Here is a 21,107-nt window from a genome sequence, read left to right on the forward strand (position 1 = left end):
AGTTTTTGCTTGTTTGCTTGCTTGCTTATTTTTAACTTTGAGGTAATCAGGAGTAGGTACATCCTACCTACTCCTGGTAGGATGTACACAATGAAGACAAATTGCTTCAATTTTATCAAAAAGGTATTACCCTTGTTTCTCACACTTTTAACTATTATACCTGAGATGATATATCTTAATTGTATTTTTTACTTTGGAATAGTCCATGTGCATTTTTATCTTCAAGATAAAAGAAGAAACTTCTTTTAAGGAGCAAAGGCAGAACCGTGATTTCTATACCGTTCTCCTGGACAAAACCGAAAAAAAAAAATCTTATGGCTATAAGTCTTACAGCTTAACAGTTAATTCCTATCTTTCTGTTACATCTTTTTTCTGGTTGATGATGTCAAACCAAGCTTGAGGAATGCTCTTCCTCAGTTTTTTAAACACAGTCATGAAGATTCTTGGATGAGATCTTTCTTTACATGAGTGTTACAGCAGGCACTCATAATCCTTAACATTTGCCACACTTGAAACACTCCTTTTCTCCAGAACCTCCCTGCATGCTAATTTTGTTCTCAGGACTGTATGGGTTACTGTGGAAAATTTGTCCCCCAAGAAAGCGGGCTTCAAAATTCCCATTGCTTCTGGGGTATCCACTGTTTCACCCCTAGACTCAGGTTACATTTAATGATTTTTTTTTTGCCAACAAATTTCTGAATTTTCTGAATATTGACCTCATGTACAGGTTGTCCTTTTTGAGTTAACTTCTTTCATTATTACAGTTATACATAAAGCCTTAGACCTTCCTTGTTCTTTTCACTGATCCTTTTTGTTCTTTTCCTTACCCTACACAGTCCTTTGATCATTGAAAATAAGTGATGAGTTGAACAATGAAATGCGGGTAAGAAATACAGAGTTCAGTCTGGAAGGATTCAGTTAAAGCTCTGACCTAACAATATATAGAATATACATGGTCTGATATTATACTTCAATTTCATTCTAAATCTGTAAAAGAAATAGCAGAAGGGAAGTGACTGGTATGAATAAAAGCTGATGTGTTTTGTTTTATGTGTATATATGTATATACATATAAATGTGTCTACAATACAAACAATGATTTAGATAGATAGATCTAAGTTGTTGTCTTATGTATCACAGAGACTACATGTTAATTACCTAAGGAGTAAAATTATGGCATTGCAAAAGTTAAGAAAGTGAATAGTGGTCAACAGGTGAGGAAAGATTTTATCATCAAGTAACCTAGAACCTTTTGATTGCTGTTTTGTCTTTCAATAGGCAGTTGATTTTCCCTGAGTAAAACTGGGGAAGGACACCTTGGTTAAGTATTCTGAAAAGGCTGCCAGCCCAGCTGAAGCAGATGCCTCTGCACTCATGAGGTAATGACATTCTTGCCAAGTGCTCCTTCAAGAAAACTGTGTGTGAAACTTTTGAATTTCTAAATTAAAACATAGGGAGTTTACCCATTCCTGAACACATGGAATATCTAAACTGCACTAATATCAATCACCAGGAAAGTGCAAGACTATTTAAAACAGTTCTTCACCTTTTTTTTTTTTTTTTTTTTTTTTTGAGGGTCTATCCCCACAGCTATAAATCCCGCTACCAAAACCATCATGGGTTCAGGGGGATATTTTTCCGTTTTATTTTTTCTCTGAGCACCTAAATCTTTTCCTCTTATCAGCCCTGAAGCATGACAAGAAGTAATATGTTAAAATTTGCCTGATCTGAGTGTACAATGGAATGGTAATCAAAACCCAATATTTTTCCAATGTGAAAATCACCAGGTCTCTCCTGGAAATACAAACAGGGAGCATTTCTTTTACAGATGGACCATCTTAAGAACAGCAATACCAAGGCAAACTATTACTGAAAGTTTAACTGAGGACAGAATATTTAATATTTAGTCTTGTGGATGTGAATAAGGAAAAACATATGTTGTCAGGTATTAATCATTCTACTTTCATTCTTTGTTTAATCAAGACACCCAAATAATATATTTTAAATAATAAGTAAAATTGAACACAGTTCTAAATGAAGATATTTTAGTACATTGGCAAAATACACATAGATAACCTCATCATATATTAAAAAATGGTTTGGATTAGAAGAGGTTGGAACAGACTGGGCAATATCTGAATGAACTGTAAACTTCAGTTTGCATTTTATGCTGAATATGCATGTTAGCTTATTGACAACAGCTAAAATCTAAAACACTGTGCGTCACACAGTTGCCATACTGCAAGGAAGCTTGATGCTTCCATGGAGAACTTCGCCTGAGAAGCAACTGGGATGGCAAATTAAAGTGGCAGTACAGGAAACAAGAGTCTTACAGGCAAAAGGGCTTTGCCCATCTGGACTCACAGAGAAGGTGAAATAAGGTAATAAGGATAAGGTATATCTCTAACACCTACATGTTTTAAAGATATGACTTAACCTGGTTAAGAATTTTTTTTGCTACATCTGTATGCCTATCTTTTCAGTTATGTTGTCCCTAAAGTGAAGCCCAGAAGCTTGAGAATATGACCTTTAATTCCACTGGTAGAAACTGTGGGGCTCCACATAGTTCCAGCTGGCAGTGGTAGGGCTACTCATAGAAAAGTCCATATGCTTCTCTGCTTCAGACAGGCAAATGGCTAGTGAACATACACACACAAAAAAAAAGTTCTGAAGATTCCTTTTAGAAAGGAGACTACCTTTCCTCTTTCTTTTGACAAAGTCTATTTACTTCTTAGCATATTCAAGCCTGTTCAGCGGTAGCTTGTCCAAGGATTTTTGAATTGAAATTGTTTAAGAGAAAACAATTTGTTATCATACTTTTGCCTAATAAGATTGCCATTTTTTTAGGTTTCTTTCAAAAGAGGGCTTAGCAAAATGCAGCCTAATATATTTTTTATTAGGCAATGTGAATATAAAAATTACACTGCTGTACCCTGTAAGTCATAGATGACAATACAAGCTATTAAGCAAAATCCTTCAACAGTAAAACAGTGTAGTTTTCCTCAAGAATAAGAATTACAGACAAACTGCGCTCGTTCCTATTAATGAGCGTGAACCATCCTGCAAATGACTGCATTTTATGAATTCCCAAGCACATATGTTAAAGAAATAAGAAATATTAGTTATTCTTTATTGATATAATCTTGTCTCTGCAGAATAGTCACTGTACTTTCAAGCTACCCATATAAATAAATGTAGTTTTATATTACAGTTTGAGCCAAATGAATAATTTTTCATCGCTTGTAAGAAAACATCCCCACTTTCTCTTTCCACCTGTTCTCCACCTTTCCTTCCCAGTCAAACACTGTTTTTACCTTGTATTAACACAGGCACCTGTCTGCTTGCACTGTGAGCTCATTCGACTTAAAAAAAAAATGCTTGCTTGGTGAATTAGGTCAATTTATGACATGCCTGAAGAACCGCTGTCAAAAGCTGGGAGAGGGAATTATGCAGTAGGGAGCAGGGAGGAAGAGGAGAAGGCTGTTAATGTCTCAGCCACAATGTGACACCAGCTCCCCACCCCGCAGCTCCCTACTGACCTTGTTAGGAAAAGCTTATCACTGCGGTGAGGAACTTCACTGTTATGGATTCTATTATATATCAATTATACTATTAAATCCTACTTACATCTCTCTCTCTCTTTTTTTTTTTTTTTTTCCACAGAAAAACTTGCATAGAGTTGGCCTGAATTACAGAAACTTTATTTAGTTTTCTTTTACAACAGATGACCATAGGATGCAAGTCAATACTGGGTAGTTTATTTTATAGAGTACTTAAAGTATACCAGTACTGTACGGGTAAATTTTCTCATAAAAGAAAATGGGAAGAAGATCACATTTTTCTGTACTCAATATAAATTGCTTAGATCGGGAAATGAGAGGGAAAGAGGTTCCATTGTAAATGGAGGATCCGTATGAAAATAAATATTTAATGTAAAGAAACACAGTTAAACATAACCATCAAAGCACCCATTGTCTCCACTGGCTTTTTAAATAAACACACATAAAACAGGACACTTAGGGAAAGATTTATCGCCTCAAACGTTAGTAAAATTTTCACAAAGAAGCAAAGGTGCTGAAATGCCCAAGTTACTTTCAACAAGTGATTCCCTAAATATAAGTATGTGTAAGGGCTTGAAGTCAAAGTCAGTCTTTGATCCTTCTTCAGAATTATATAGTCTGAGTCTAGCACAGCTACCATAATAATTTTTTCAGGATGAAGAGAAGAGAATAGACCTGTGCTAAATACTGGGAAGCTACTGGAGTAAGTCCACTGACAGGCTGCTAAGATGATGAAGGACTAGATCATCTGTCATGCAAGGAAAGGGTGAGAAAGCTGGGTCTGTTCTTATCTATGTGTATCCAAAGGGTGAGTGTTAAGAGGATTGATCCAGACTCTTCTCAGTGGTGCCCAGTGACATGACAAGAAGCAACAGACACAAACTGAAACAGAGGAAAATCTACCAGAACATGAGGAAAAAAAGACTTTTTTTTTTCCTGTGAGAGTGACACAGCGCTGGAGCGGGTTCCCCAGAGAAGTTGTGGATTCTTCTTCCTTGGAGATCTTCGAAAACAATGTGGAGTCCTGGGCAATCTGCTTGGTCAAGAGTTGTTGGATTGAAATGATCTGCAGAAGTCTTTTCCAGCCTCAACCATTCTGTGATCCTGGGATTTCCTGACCCTTAATAAGGATAAGGTGGAGACTACCCTTCATGGGGCTGTGATAGCTGAGGCAGTTTTGCTTCAGGGAAAAGAATGACTGCTGGGAAAATGATTACTGAATAATCACTGAAACCAAGCAGCATGTTTCACATACACCCCAGGAAACATTTGAATTCAAGTCTGAAATTACAAGCAGACCTTGTTTAGTGTGGAATTTTTCCCTTTCTTTATCCCGCATCCCTATTATATGCACACCTAACAAAACAGCATGAAATCATAACTCAGCATTGTAACTTAGAGTACTAGTATGCAACACAGGTCATAGCTCTATCAAAATACTTGAGCTAATTTGAAACAAATTAGCGAAGGTTTCTGCAGGACACGTCAATGTAGAGCTCTCTGCTAGGCAATTAGTTTTATTGGGAGACGCTTAGTGCAGACCCTGAGCTAATGTGACTGGGAACCAAAGCTAGTGTCTCTTTATGGCCCTGAGTTATGCTCTGCAGATGCACCAGCTTGCTCAGAACTAGCCCCAGGTTTGCCATGTAAAGCTGCACTCCGGGATGCAGACCTACGCAGAGGGGACTTTGGGCAGAAGCATCTGCTTTTCAGTCAAAGCAGGATTTTATTGTATTGCATTCTACCATCACCTGGAGGAATCTTTGTGAAGTAATACACAACACAACCAGACAGAAGTCCTAACAATACCTACTGGAGAAAAACCTTGTGTGGTCATATAAACACCTCATGTGCTGCACGCAAATCTTATGCAGGGTTGAAATTAGACAGAGACACACTGTTATTCTGTATACAATATATTAAAGATGCTGAATACTTATAGGCATTCACTCTATGAATGTTCAAAGAGGTAGGCATAGACTGGCCAGCACCTGATGTGCGTGTTTTCAGCAGGCCTAATCCCGCAAAGATTTGCAGTATGGAGGGTCTTTCTGTGCTATGGAATGCCATTTTGGCATCAATATCATCATGTTCTGATGTATGGGAGAGATTTATAGGGATTTAACCTTTAGAAAACAGAAGAGGTCACTACGGAATCACTAGGTTGATTCACTCTTCACTACTGCTTGCCATTTCCACAGACTTGGTAATGAAGAACTGAACAAACATGCAAAAACCAAAAACAAAATAAACACCAGAAGAGTAAGTATACACAGAACCATACACAGGACCTAGATTTTGGGGATATTGTGGTATTGAACAACACTTCTAAAATACTAGAAATAAGGACAAAACAACAGACAGAAATAGCAGATCAGATTCAAAATCAATTCACAAGCTTACTTAAACTCCCATACTATCATGTTAAAAGGGAAAATATCAATAAAGAAAAGTTTCCAAGCCACTGCCTCATGAAGAGATGCGGAGAAAAATCAAGTACCTAGCACATCAAGGCTAAGAAACCCATTAGTAATATTTGCCACACTATTTAATTACCCAATATTTTAAAAACCGCATTGTTTTATATATTCTGTTTTTTTTTCTCAGAAAAATGCTTTCCCCTCATGAGAACTATGAGCAAAAGCAGAGGATACTTTTACGGATTAACCATCCAGCTAATTGTTTGGATTTTGATGAAACCTCTCTGCTTTTTGTTTGCTTTCTTGTTTGTTTATTTTCTAGTGATAAAATTAGTGGTTTAGGAAGTCTTTTATCAACAAAATAATGTCACTTTTGACTTTCCTAGACACACTGCATATTACTATGCATCAGCACCTGAATAAAAAGATCTTAAGTTTTGCATCATAAGCTGGGTTTTGGCACTATACACAGGGTTACTTGCAACAAATCAGTTCTGAAAAACTGAACTATTTATTTCTATTTTTATTGCAAAATTACATGTGCATCATAACTTGTTAATGTCCTTTTATCAGTGTTAAGCCCTTCTGAATACAACCATTCCTGCAATCATCAGACATATCAAATCATCAACTTTTAGATCATTCACTTTATAATACACTGAAAACTCACTTTATAAGACATTGACATTTACAACTTGAATAAAAATCATAATGGAAATTGATATATGCACTCTATAAACAATCTAAGGACCTGCATGATATGTTTCTGTCTCTATTTAAGTTTGCATTTTATCTAAGATAAACTACATGATCTCTGGGATAAAGGGTGTCTGATGTTGTCAGTTATGATGAGGATATTTAGACCCTGGATTTCTATCAAGTGGAGAAGCTGAACAATACTCTCACTTAGTTTCTTCTTCTAAAATATTGAACATGCTCTGGAAAGAGGTCTTAACCATTATCATATGAAAATCAAGATATGATGTGGTAAAGTGGATTGCATAAACCCCCTGACCTTCTCAACAAACTGAGCTAAGACCAGCCTAACCCCGTCCTGATTTACTAAGCCCTGCCCTGATCTTCTGAAACTACTAAGGTATTTATTGGAGGGAAGGCTGTAGGAGGACAGAAGACCAAAAGGAAACCTCAGAGCAGAATGTCAACTGGGTGCCTGGGGTCTGGTAGGTATGTGCTGTCGATGTAGAGGCATGTGCCTGCAATGCAATTTAATGCAGGTCCCACAGCAGGATGCAGTGTCATCACATGCAAGGCTCAAAGCTACATTCCTCTTCGATTTCTATGAGCCTTGGGTAAACTGTTCTAGTTGGATTTGGCAGGATTACATCAGCTCTTAAGCTGTGTGGCAGAAAAAGGCAATTAGTTTTACCTTTTCTAAAATGATGCAGCACCTCTGTCGAATTCACAAAATTGGGTGCCTTGGAAGCCAGGCTGTGAGAATCAAAGCAAAGTTATCCTTTCACAGTGCACACAACCTGGAAAAACTAAACTCTCTCTTAAGAGATCTAGGGACAGCAGAGCTGTGAGACATCTAAGAATTCCAAAAGATAAAAAAGCATTAAAAAAGCACCACCATTGTTCTCCGTTAGTAAAGAAAAAAAATCTGTAAACATAGAAAAAGGATTTCCCGCAAGCTAGGTGGGGTACTCAAAGCTTGTAACTAAATCAAACAGAGCCAAAAATGCCAGATTACTATAGGCATTTCAACTCTAATATAAAGGAATGTATCTCTGTTTTGCACTTCTGCTTAAGTAAGTATTTCCTACCATAGTTTCTACAGACTACGGAACACTGTTCGCACAGTAGTAGTTTCCTGCTACTTATATTTACACATTTTCTTTTTTGTAAGCGCATCTAATTTGTGTATTTCAGGAGGAGTTTTTCCTTTACAGGAATGAGAACTTCCTGAAATAAATGATTCTGTGAGCAGTCAGTGTAACTAGGAAAAATCTTACTTAGCAAAGATTAAAACTTGTATCAGATTTGCTAGTTCCTTCTTCTCATCCATCCTCATTCCCTCCAATTATAGCTAAGTGACTAATTTCTATGACTATCAGGTTTCATTGTAGGTGGAATGTTTCTGTTAGGCTCCTACGTTTCTGTTAGGAGAGACTTAAAGGGCCTGGCCTGCTCTTCTCAGAGAGGACCAAATCAAGAAGTTCTGATTAGCTTTCTAAAAGCAGATGTTTAACACAGAAACATGTTCCAAAGTCTTTGTCACTTATTGAAGGATGGACGAATAAAGGTTAAAACCTCAAATGTTCCTATAAAAAATAAATCTTGATATCATGTCTGGCATGATATCAGGACACTTGACATCCTATCTGGTCAGTCTTGTTAAGCTCTTGTATGTTTTGAAATTACAATCCTAGTTAAAATTAAACAAAATTAAACAACATGTATTTGTATCAACATGCAGACAAACCACGTATCTAACTTATGCTGCACCGCTGTTAAAATGTCAAGCTTACAATAAAAAAAAAGTGTTAACTTGTTGATTAAGAACAAGTTCTCAGTTGCTCTTTGGTTTTAAGTGAATTACTCAACAATTTTAACTTTATTTTTTCTCTTGAGTAAAACACTTATTGCATTGTTGGTGAGAAAGAGCTGCAGATTTCTTTAATTTGACATTATCACAGTTGTGCAACACAAATTAGATATGTAGTTCATGCGGAAGAACATTAAAAGTTAAAAGCTTTAGTCCTTCTGCACTGCTAGGTGAACATGAAATCTAGAATTTGCGTGTTGAGGCCATGGGTTATTTTGATAGCCTGGCTTACCTGGATTACTAACCAATCTATCAGAAAAGCTCAAATCTCAGAACTGTCATACTGGAAATGTGTTTCCAACGTATAACAGTATGAGAGCCCTTAGACAAATGCGTTGTATCAACTGATACAAATGTCTTTACATAGCTGGTAAACTGGTGTGCTCTTTATTAATTTATTTATTCTATTCCCCAAGACTCATAAGTGGAGGAAAAGACTTCTTTTTTTTTGTTATTTTTGGCCTGTATATGGAAAGTTCATCTACAGTAATGAAATGGCATAGAAAAGACATAGATACAATACAGTGGAACATTTGAAAGACTGAAAGAAAAGCAGAGATTCCAGAGGAAAATACATCTTTTGATTGCTGCTTACTGTGTTTTGCAGAAGTGCAGGGAAGCAAGTGAGAATCCTGCACATGGGAGTGGGAGAAAAACAAACTCCGTGAGTCACTAAGGAGGCCCCAGTGGAATGATACAAATGATACAAGTTCACTGGATCAGTGTATTAGTATCACAGTTTAGTCATATTTGATATGTGTTATCACATTTAATGCTATTTTTACTGCATATTCATGTACAGTTTGTAATACGCTATTTGTAAGAAGGTGCAAGTTTCCAAGTTATTTTGGAGCCTGTGAATGTGGCAAGGGTGATGTAAGAGAGTCCATGACTCAAAACTGTGAGAAGGTCAACTCTCCTTTTTTCAACACACAGAAATATCACAACATTAAAACTACTGTAAAAATCTTGGATTAAGCGCTCATAACATCATGTCCATTGAGAAGACTAATGTGCCATGCATTTCAAGAAGTCTGTTTGTCTTCACACGATCATTTATTGTCTTTTACCCCACTCCCCTTCTTCTTCTTCAAGACACTAAAGCTGTAAGGCAAAAATAGCTGGAAGCTATCTTCCTCATGCGCATTACTGCTCCCCAGGTGTGTATCATCACTTATCACAAGTAGCAAATGGTTGTCCTGCCAGCCTGGAGAAATGAGTGACCACTGCCAAACAGGCTGTCCCATGAATATCATAAAAATAATAATGATGGAGTATCAAAGAAAACGTGAGTTACATGTGCTCTTTCATTCCTCTAAGATATCACTTAGTCTCTCTTCTTTGTGCTTGTCAGCTTTGTGCTTTGAAGTCACCCAGATATCAGCCTTTTGAGGCTATTAAGCTATTGAGCACAACCAAAGCTCACTTTCTTACTGCAATAAACCATCCTATGTATTCCTTTGCCGGCCTAATGATAGAGGTGATTGCTTATATATCTGTACTAAATCAATGCAGAACATCCTGGTGGGGAAAAAGAAAAAAATGAATTCCCACCACCTGAGTACATGACCCCAGACAACTTCATGTATGACAGATAAAGCGAGGAACAGCTCAGGTTTGCAGATTATGTATGAATTTGACACGATTTTGAAAAAGTCTTCAGACCAGCATTAAACAGCACAATGACCATCTATCTACCATGATTCCACGGCAGAAAAGGAAACACAGGTGAGCAGAAAGCCTGGAAGCAGCAGAACAAAGTAGGAAAATGGTGGCAAGATTTGGCAGTTTTTTAACGGGAAATGTTTCGTGATGCATCCCTACTTGTTTTGAAGCAGGTGAGCTTGTAATGTTGCTTAAGAGAAATCTCAGTCATAAAATCACAATTTAATGCCAGAAAATTAACAATAAAACATTCTAGTTTGTATGTAGATATTGTAAGATGAAACAACCTGAGGTAACAAGGAACAAATTTCAAATGTAGACAATTCTTAATGTCCTCAGAACCAAACTAGTATCCAGAAGTAAAAATTCGGAAACCTATCAAGGTATTTACTAACAATGCTTTCAACAACTACATAACAATTAACAAGCAACAATTAACATAACAATGCTTTCCTGTCCAGAAATGCATAAACTGATCTCAAGATCTGTGCTGATGAAGAGATGTGCTGATGAAAAAAGGAAGATGAAAATAAAAAAAAAGATGGTTAACATAGTTAGTGTCCATGAAGCCATGAATAAATATTTACAGGGTAGTCCTTCATCTTCTAAGTAAGATTATCTGAATTCCAAATTAAATGAGTTACCTGAGTTCATTTCTCAGTTTACAGGCCAAAGATGAGTATAACCACCTCATCTTGCCTTGCAATGTTTAGTAATAAATGAAGAAGACTTAGTCTCTACTCTTCTTGTACTCATTATTTCAAATTCTGTTGTATAATTTGAAAGATCCTTTATCATTTTGCATCAGAGGATTAAGGGACCTGACACATGAAGCACTTTTACAAGCATGCTCTGAGACATATTTATCTTTTACACAGTAGCAAACCCAATAGGAGGTGTTTTTTATTTTTTTTATTTTTTATTTATTTTTAGTTTTAAACTAGTCAAAGCTATTGCATAATTGTGAAACAATTGACTCAAAAGGAAAATATGCATAAAGCATTTTGGGTTCAAATATGAGTTCCCTAAACAAAGAGATAAATCATTTAACTGATTTTGAGAAACAATTTCAGTCCTTTAATGGTGAAAATAAGTTGAACCACAAAAAACATGAAACAATGTTTTATCAGTTTAAAATACTTAAGAATGGAATTGAATAAATCACATTAAAACTGCTTATTGTTTTAGAGGAAATCAGGTAAGGCATATGTTAAATTATTTTTCAAGATGTGTGAAGTATATTTATAGTAACATATTTGGTCAGTATTGCTTTGTGTTTGTATATTGTGTGCTTTGTGTTTGTATTTTCTATTGTCAATGGTAATTTTAACAGTTAATAAGCAGATAGTGCCATCTATTGGAAAAATATTGAAATACAAAAATTAAATTATACAGCTTACAAAGGATCAGGAGTACAATATTCTTTCTGGAGAGACATGCTCTATATTCTGTCCCATACAAAATCTTTACAAGAATGTTACCAATGGATGTTAGCTTAGATTGATCTATAGTTAGATTACAGGTAAGGAAGTATAAGTAAAAACAAATTTGGTTCAATTTCACTTCAGAAATATGATTAAACCTTGCTTCTGGGACATGAAACAAGAGTAATAAATCTTATGCCCAACATGCCACTGTGCTGACTGCTGTGATGTGCTGTATATAATATCTGTTCTTCCATAGGCCTACTATTCCAAGCAAAATTACATTCTTTAAAATAATATTGCTTAGCTTTGTGGCACAGCCCAACTTCAAGATGCCTCGGCATAAGCTAAACTAAGTTGATGCTCATTAATGCCAAAAGGAGCTTCTGCTCCCATCTACCCATGTCCCCTTCCCTTTTCTGTCTCTAGCCTGCCCTAGGTCTTCAGCTGCCAGTGTTGGGTTTTTGGACCTTTCCACCAGTGCTATTAGCTCATGAGACTAACAGAAAGCCAGTTTAGCAAGGAAGTAAAGTCAGATAGTTTTCTGCCTTGCTAATGTGCACAACAGCTAATCAGAGGGTCTGAGAAGCACCAGACCTGCAGAGACAGTAGTGTGTGATCAGGAGCAAGGGAGCGAAAGGAAGAGCGGGGCAGAAAAAAAAATCTGTAAGATATGCTCCTTTCATCAGAAAATAAATGTCTGAGGAGCTCAGCCACTTGTAGAAACTGAGGCTCACAATCTCACTTCACAGGAATGCTTTGAAAAAACAGCTTATAATATTTTTTTTCAAAAATTACAGTTTAGTTGAGGGGTGGGTTTTTTTTGGTAGATTAAGAAATGAAGGAAATTACTCTGAAAAAATATGAATGGATGTATATTTCACCTGGTAGACATATGTTTACAAAGAATAACATGCCTTGAAAGTACTTGGACAGAGAAAACTGCTAATAGCGTTGCTGATTCTCTTTCCAACAAGAACAGAGTTGCTTACTTGTCAGAAAAGATTAGAGCTTGGGTGCCCACCTAGTGTGAGGTCCACAGGGGCAATTTTTGACATGTAACCTGGAGCTTGGGTAGAATTTTGGTACTGAAGTACAACACAGTGATCTCAAAAAATCTGTGAGCTATCTTAACTATGTTGGTACCTACCTCTAGGCATACAAGTATTTCCTAGCTTTATGTATATTCTTAGCTTTATGTTCTGTGAATCAATGAGACTGTTATCAAAAGTGGCTAGCAGTTTTATGGATAGCAAAATAATTTTTCTTAAAAGAATGAACATAATAGGGATGTGTGTGTACTTCTTAATTTTCTATACAATTTAATGAGTTACTTCATCTGCTAAATCAAACACCTGTTGCAAAATATTGTTGCCCCTTTCCAAATGGTTACATTTCCTTTCTTGCCATCATCTTCCTCAGACTAAAACAAAGTCAATTAAATCAAGTGTCATGAACAGAAAAGTATAGTAGTGATGACATTTATTGGAGCATAGCATTAACAATTAATGACAGAATTAAAAAATCACAGAATCACAGAATGGTTGAGGTTGGAAGGGATCTCTAGAGATCATTTAGTCCAACCTTAAAATGACGGATATAGAAACTGTGGATAGCAAAGTGATATATTTATATGTCATTGTATTTTATTAATATTTTAGTGACTTTTATCTAGATAAATTGAACAGAAAGCTCTAATTGCTTCCCTTCCTGTAAAATTATAATTAAAAATAAGACAGTTGAAAAAATGAGATTAATGAGAAATTGATGTTAACTTCAGAAAAAAACAGGATTAATTAAAATGAGAGTGAGGTTCTGTTAGTGAACCCATGCTGCAGCAAAACTAGTTGAGATTACAGCAATGATCAGAACAAACTATTCAGTATCTTAGAGTCACATGCTCAGAGAACAGCAATGCCAGGATAAACTTTCAATTCTTTTTCAGATGTTTTCCAAGGTTATAGTAACAGTAATTTCATTTTGCTCATTCTTCTGTAATAAAGTGTAGCATCCTTAACATTAAAAGGCCCATTTTTTACTCTCCAAACTGGCATGACACTGAACATGGTCAGCTCATCAAGCTAATTTGTTATTCAGTGGCAAACCAGCTGACAAATTCAAAATGAAAATTCCTCAGGAAAACTTTGGCATTATCTTGTCTGGTCTCAGGCAAGAAACACCAACAGGTCATATAAATGTATCATGTGTAGATGTTTTGAGATGTTTTTCCCCACACTAAAACTTGTTATAATTGATATAAATATAGCACAGATGATTCAAAACAATCAGTTTCACACACACACCTAATAATGATTTAAGGTCATAAGGACTCATATTCAAAAATAACAAAGTAAATATGCAATAATTCACTTACCCAGATGAACCCCAAGAGCCATTAGGATCCAGAAAGAAATGACATAGGGTACATGAACTTCATGCCAACTGAAAGCAAATAACTTGAATCCATGGCTAGTGCTACTTCTGTTATTTCCATTTCTTCTATCTAGAAGATTAACCATGTCTTCAAATGTTTCAAACGCTGCAATTGCAGCACTGAGTAGGAGACTTCCTGCTAGTTCCCTTGGACTGCAAAATGATCAGGCCAACATCCCAGGTTAACGGAGTTTCCGTGTCTCTGCCTCTGTCATCAACAATTCTACTATAGATTTGTCTTTTCCTTGATTTTAAACTTTCTTTCTCAGTTGCACTCTTTCTGCCTAATAACAAACCTTTACTCAATATGACTTGATATTACTTCCAATTATCTCGATTCCCATTTTTTTCTTAAAAAAAAATCTACTTCTAAATCTTCGTTTGATCCACTTGTTCCTCTTCTCTAACTTCCTTAACTGTGCAATCCTAAACTTTTGTTTGTTGATGCAGTGCTAGAAGTAAGAATTCTAACCAAGAGTTATCCAACTCTTTCTCTTACCACTAGTTTTTTTTCCTACTTTAAGGAAAGAGGAATGTCTCTTTTTATACCTGAACGTATATGAATGGGAGGGGCTTACCTACATCTGTTGGTATACCTCCTTTACAGCAGCAAGTTAAAATACGAACACATTTATGATTAACTATTTCCTCTTATGCATAAAACTTTTGACATTATATATTTCTGTATCATTTTATATAATTTGTCTTTTCCACCTAATTTATGTTCATTATTTGAAATTATTGTTCACAACAATTTTAACGTCACAGCATGAAGAATGTGCTATAGGCTGTCCGCATTAAAGTTGTACAATATTAATTTTTACATGTTATTCAAAAATATGAGTAAATGAAGAAGATTCAACATACTTAATTGACAGAACTATCACATTGCACATTGTGCATTCTCTTTATTTATCTACTAATTTATATTAATCTGCTATTCTAGTAAAGCAAGGAGATTAATTCAGCATCTTCAAAGAAAATATAGCATTAAGGCTGTGTTTTGTTCCAGAACATCACTCCATAGGAACCCTATTGAGGGTTGAAAATGAGTTAAAAATAGACTTTTCTCACCACAGCATGGCAAATATGGAAGAACCACATCTAGCTACATGTTCCTCCATCTATTGGCTTGCACAAAAACCTACTGAGCATGCAATCCTTGTTCCTAGCACCTGAATCCAGGCCAAAGATTCTGTGCGACAACAGTACTACAGAGATGTTGTCATGTGCCTTTGTACAGCCATATGATCTATATGGATGGGAAAATGGAGTCCTCAGAGTGAACTCACTTAAGACAAACTGAACAGATCTCAAGGCTTATCACCGGTAAAAGTCTGTCTTGCTATTGCATGAGCTCATGGTACTTCTGTTAATTCTGTCTCTAGTTGTGTATTTGCTGTTACATTAAAGAGCTGAATCAATGAGGGAAAAGTATAGCAAGTGTTAAAGGTGGTAGAAAAGAAGAGAGAGAATGGGGCAGTTGGAAGCAGAGCCAGGAAAAATGACTCTCCCTTCCAGCAGCTGTGGTTACTAGGTTGGCTCAGCTGTTTCATGTAACTTCTCTGTGACAGATTAAATTTGATTTCAATTAAAAAAGAATGTTTTTTTTTTTTTCTCCACACATATTCTGAAAAGAAGTGAATGCAGCAGTCACTGATATTTACAAAATATCTACATTTCTTTCACATGCAATATCCTCAGTCTTAAGCCCAAGAAAAAGACTTTTATCCATGGACCTTTGTTTCTGTCCTTAGGAAGTTACATTGGAAGATACCATTTTATATAGTCATCAATCACTAGAAACTACTGCTCTCCTACCACCTTTAATGCGTCATTTAAGAAAAGGATTTCTGTAATGTACAAAACGGGAAAAAGTCTTTTAGTGTGTGAGATAAAGAACTACCCTAGGAGTGCGGAATACAAAACTAAGTAACTTTCCACTCTTAGCACTGATCTCCCCCAAATTCAGAAGTTCCTCCTTAAATCTCTCAGGACCGTACAAGACCATTTTTGTACAGAGAAAAGAGGAAGCAGACCCTCTAAGGAAAGAGTTTACTCCCATACAACAATGATGCAGTTTTCTGATGAAGCTGAGTAAATTTGGCCCAGAAAAAATTTAACAAGTGCCCCAGCTTGTGTGATGAGAAGGAAGATTTGATTCACATGGTCAGGAGAGGGTCAGTAGCTGTGAGCTATTGCGTCAATTCAACTCTCATTGAAGCATATAAGTTTCAGCACCACACTTTACATCAGTTCATGGTTTAATTTGATCTAGCAATAAAAACCTACTAAGTGCTAGACTTAAGAGCAAGGCCTACACAGGTGGACTGCAAAACTCTCAAGCTACCTCAAACTTAAAGATGAAAGTCCAGATCAACTCAATTATTTTCCTTAAACAAATTCACATGCTATAAATTGTATATTATTAAATTAAAATATTATGGAAATGTCTATATAGCAAACTCTGCATCCTTCTCAGGTTAAGTGAACATGTTTGCGAAAATGAGTATGTTACACTGCTTAAAATCAGGCTTGAGGTTGACATATTTTGCCCCTGATACAAAAATTAATGGGAACCTTGAAAGCACGTCGGTCCGGCTTCTTGGAAATTATAATATTCAAACCTATTGTAAGGGGTTGTAGTGAAACAATTTTGATCAGAGGAACTAAAGATGCTGTCATATAATCACATATTGATTTAAAAATGATTCTCAAACTACTTGCAGGTATTACATTGGTGAAAAAAAATGCACATCAGGGATGATTAGTCAGAGCCACACATGGCCAGCAAACATTTCAAATATGGCTCTTTCACTGGGGCTAGCTTCACATAGCCAGAACACTAAGTAGTCCAAACCTCTGACTATAGGAAAAAGAATTAACGGAATTTCCCCAAACTGGTGTTGGGAGATTCCCCTGGGAGACAGACACATGCCCAGCTAAATCCCATCCCACTGTGAAGCAGAGAGTTACAGAATTCCTAGCTTCCTAGTTCTAACTATATAACAGCTTGTTGCCGTTCTCTCATAAAGGCATGTTATATAAGTCTCCAGGGTTAGGAAAGTTGGTTGTCCGTTACTAAATGTATATGTTTTGTAAATGAACAGTAATCTTGAAATTTGTTGAGATCATTGGAAAGGCTCCCTTATTTGGCTTTAGGAAAACAGCTGTCTGGAGTAGCAGCTCAAAGAAAATAAAATAAAAGCAGAATTGATGCGTGAGGTGTGCCCAAGCAAGGTTAATGGTGACTTCCTGAACAACGAAAAAGTCAGCCCTCTTACTGTGAGGGAAAAACTTGGGGAAAATTGGTAGCTAGAGTTAACTCAGAATTTTATCATAGAGATAAGATGGAAATAATACACATATAATAATGATCCAACATACAAAGAATTATTACAAACAAAATGGTGCGTCATCCAGATACCTGTAATGAGATCAAACGTAAGTCAGTTCCAACAGTCCCAATATACACAAGGGATGATATATTAGCTGCCACTACTTGAAGAAGAGATTGTAAAAAGCAGATTAGTAATGAATATTAACGTAAGTGTTTTACTGATTTTTCATGTTTCATCACAACTTAAACACATTTTACATTAATTACATTCGTTTGCTGTGAATTTATCATCACAAGTATGAACACTGGAAAACTGCACAAGAATGTGATTGCTGATTATATACTCTGCTAGTTCCTGCCTGGTAACCATACTTATCACTAAGTATTTATTAGTGATACGTTTTCAAGCTCATTGATCTATAAGGATCGCAATAACAAATATTTTTCTCCATTTTTTTTTTATGTAGCAAAAGCCATTCCTTCCACTATTATTAGAGTGTTCACCAGTAAGACTACTCAGCACTTCCTACTTCTCTGTTCAAAATCACAAAAATGGCAAGATGTGAATATCAAAGTAAGTACAAATTTGCTCTCAATGTCATGTGTGTAGTTTCTAATGCCAGCTGAGTTTCAGGTTAGAGTTCTAAGATACATGGTAAGAGCAGAAATAATCAGTTGAAATAGGTAATTTTAAAACATCCTTGCTAGAAAATGAAAGGCTTTCAGGCCTTCCCATGAAAGGTGAAGGGCAAGCTGAATGTCTTCATGCTTTGGAGGCACAGAACCATTTGCTCAATTTCAGCTAATCTTGTATCCACCTGAAGTATGCCAGATAAGAAGCACAGGAGATCCTCAAGTCCTTGGCAGTACTGGATTAGCCCTTTCTACCTTATTGTTTAGAGAGATACAACTTTAATTCATTATAAGGATGTAAATGAAAGAATACTAAAGTACTTTAATAATTAATACCAATTAGTTGCAGATATAAAATATTTATTGAATGGCTCCCTTGCTAAAATGAGTAGCAGTTTGTTCAAGATAGCAAATTATTCGTGCATTACGTAAAACTTTGGAACAAACCACTGATGTTAATGCTCCCAAGCAATTAGCCCCTTTGCCCTAGAGGCAATCTAATTTGTAAATCATGCTGAAGTACATTATTCAATGTGGCTTCTCTTTCTTTTCATGTGAGGTGCAAGCAATCAGCTCTGCAGAGTGCAACGGCAAAACTTGCAGGAAGAAACAGAGAGCAAACAGGCTTCACCAACCTCCCTGCAGAGATTTTTAAGTGCCCTGGAGGGTATGTATGCCAAGTATTTATAGGTATTGGCATTATCTGGTTTTCATACACGCTTTTATCCTTCTCCTGCCCCTTTCCCATGACCACTGATCACTGTACATGCACAAAAATACTGATGCTCTGACTCATTGGTAGTTCATGGGCCTGCTCCATCAGACATTTTGCCCCAGCACAAGTGTGTTTCTTCCTATCTCTAAGCTATGAGGAAACAACCCATATTGATGACATGTCAATAAAAAGTTGCAGGTATCAGCTTCATCAGTATACTAGGATGAGGTTTTCTTCTTTTCTCTTGTTGAAAACACTCTTAGACTATCTGTATTATTAAATGCTAACTGTGCATGAAATTATGTCAAGTGGAATTCAGTGGAGAAAGATCTATTCCACAGAAAAACATACTGATGTGAGATAGTAGAGACCTGCGCTCAAATGTAAAGAAACTACTATATTGACTAAAATCATGATATGGCAAGTAATACCTTATGCGGCTTAAATTGTTCTGACAATCTTTATTTTTCATTCAAATGTATAACTGCAAGGTAACCTGTCCCAGTGCACTACAGTTTCAAATGTTATTTAGTGTAAACATGTTAGGACATTCATATAATTAATGGATAATATGGATAATAATGATATAATTAATGGATAATATACAAGCATATTTCTGAGAATATATAACTCTGAGCCTGAGAATATATATACATCTATATATGTGAGTCTATATATGTGAGGGACTTCTCACACGCTAACCTAATCAGTGACTGTTAACATCTTTTAAAAGTCTATTCTTGCTTAGGAAAGTTTTAGAAAATGGTTGCTGTTGTTTTATCAGTCAGTTAAACATTAAGAAAATGTTGAACATAGTGTTAAAACTCACTTTACAAAGAAATTAGTAGTAATTCAGAAAAATTTCCATCAGTCAATATGAAGCAAGGTTTCTTTAAACACAGTCAGCAGGATCACCAAATCATTACTGTGTATTAATTTCTAGACTTTCCCATAGGAGTTGTTTATGATAACATTTATTTAGTTTTACTGCACCATAGGACATGGTATATTCACATAGTTTTCTTGCATAACAGTGCTACATTCACAACTGAACTATTTATTTTTCAACATGGGTATTCTGAAAAATAATACCCTAAAAGAAGGGTAATACATAAATTAAAACAGATCTAATTACTCAGAATAAATAAGGATGACATTTATAGTATTATGTATAATGTCACCATACATTCTCCTTTATAATGGAACAAATCACTAGACTGAGATGGCATAAAATGAAATGATTGCTGCTTGTGCTACATGTTAAACTGTGTTACCTTCGCCTTCTTCTTTCACCTCTCAAGAGCCTGGTAAATTATTAACAAATAAAAACTTGATCATTTTAATGATGTTAATCTTATTTCTGCTCTCTACTATAACATGCATCCATGATTGCTACCTGATGCAGAGTAATTGTAAACCTTTCAGAAAGAAAAAAATAAAGAATAAGAGCAATTTTCCTTTTTAAATATCACATTTTTTTCAAAAGAAATTTTATGGTCATTAAGCTCAGTATTCAACATTTGCAACATATAATCTTTGCCACAAGCAGAATGAAATTGAAGCAATTTTTTATGGTAACAGGTTCTAGTGCAGCACTTGTTTCCAGCAAGCCATTTCAGAATTTCAGTAATTAATATTTTTCCTTCACAGCCTATCTTAAAAGTATGGTATAAAATGCCTAATGACTTGTTTTAGTTTCTTATGAATAGCCTTAGTCAGCCTAATACTTCCATCAACTGACATGAAGAAGGGAGTCAAAACTCTATGGTATGCTGCTGATTTGGATGACATACTCCTTTTAGGATTTTATCTAGCAAAACTATTTAGAATTGTGTTAAAATAATCAAGTTATCTCACTACTTTCCAGTTATTTACTCTTTGCTCTTGTAAATGCATTAATTCCTTTAAGCAATTTTGGCTTCATATTAATCATGTTCACTACAGCATATAAACTTAGTGGTTATCAAAACAATATACTACCTTTTGCAGGCATATTGAAATGTCCAAAAAAATAAATCAAGAGAGAAAAGTAAAATATATAACAATAAGATAAGACAAGGACTTTTTATTTCTATGTGTGTATACTAGAATTAATATCAGAATTTAATGGAATTCAGCAGCATTTAATTTATTATATGATTTCAGTCATGAAACCTGTTTTTTACAGGATTTTAGAGGATCTAGGCACATTTCTCAATAAAATTCAAGAGAAATCCAGTACATATCTTGCTTAGACTGCTTAGAAAATCCTACCCCCAAAGGAATGCTGCTGCTATCACAATATGGTAGCGAAAACTCTGTTTTATACCTTCTAGTGTTCTGCTCTAGATCCTAGGATACAGGGCACACCG

The sequence above is a fragment of the Tinamus guttatus genome, unplaced genomic scaffold (genome assembly GCF_059628265.1).
Source record: "Tinamus guttatus ecotype Peru unplaced genomic scaffold, ASM5962826v1 Tinamus_guttatus_pri_ptg000025l, whole genome shotgun sequence".
In the NCBI taxonomy this organism is placed as follows: domain Eukaryota; kingdom Metazoa; phylum Chordata; class Aves; order Tinamiformes; family Tinamidae; genus Tinamus; species Tinamus guttatus.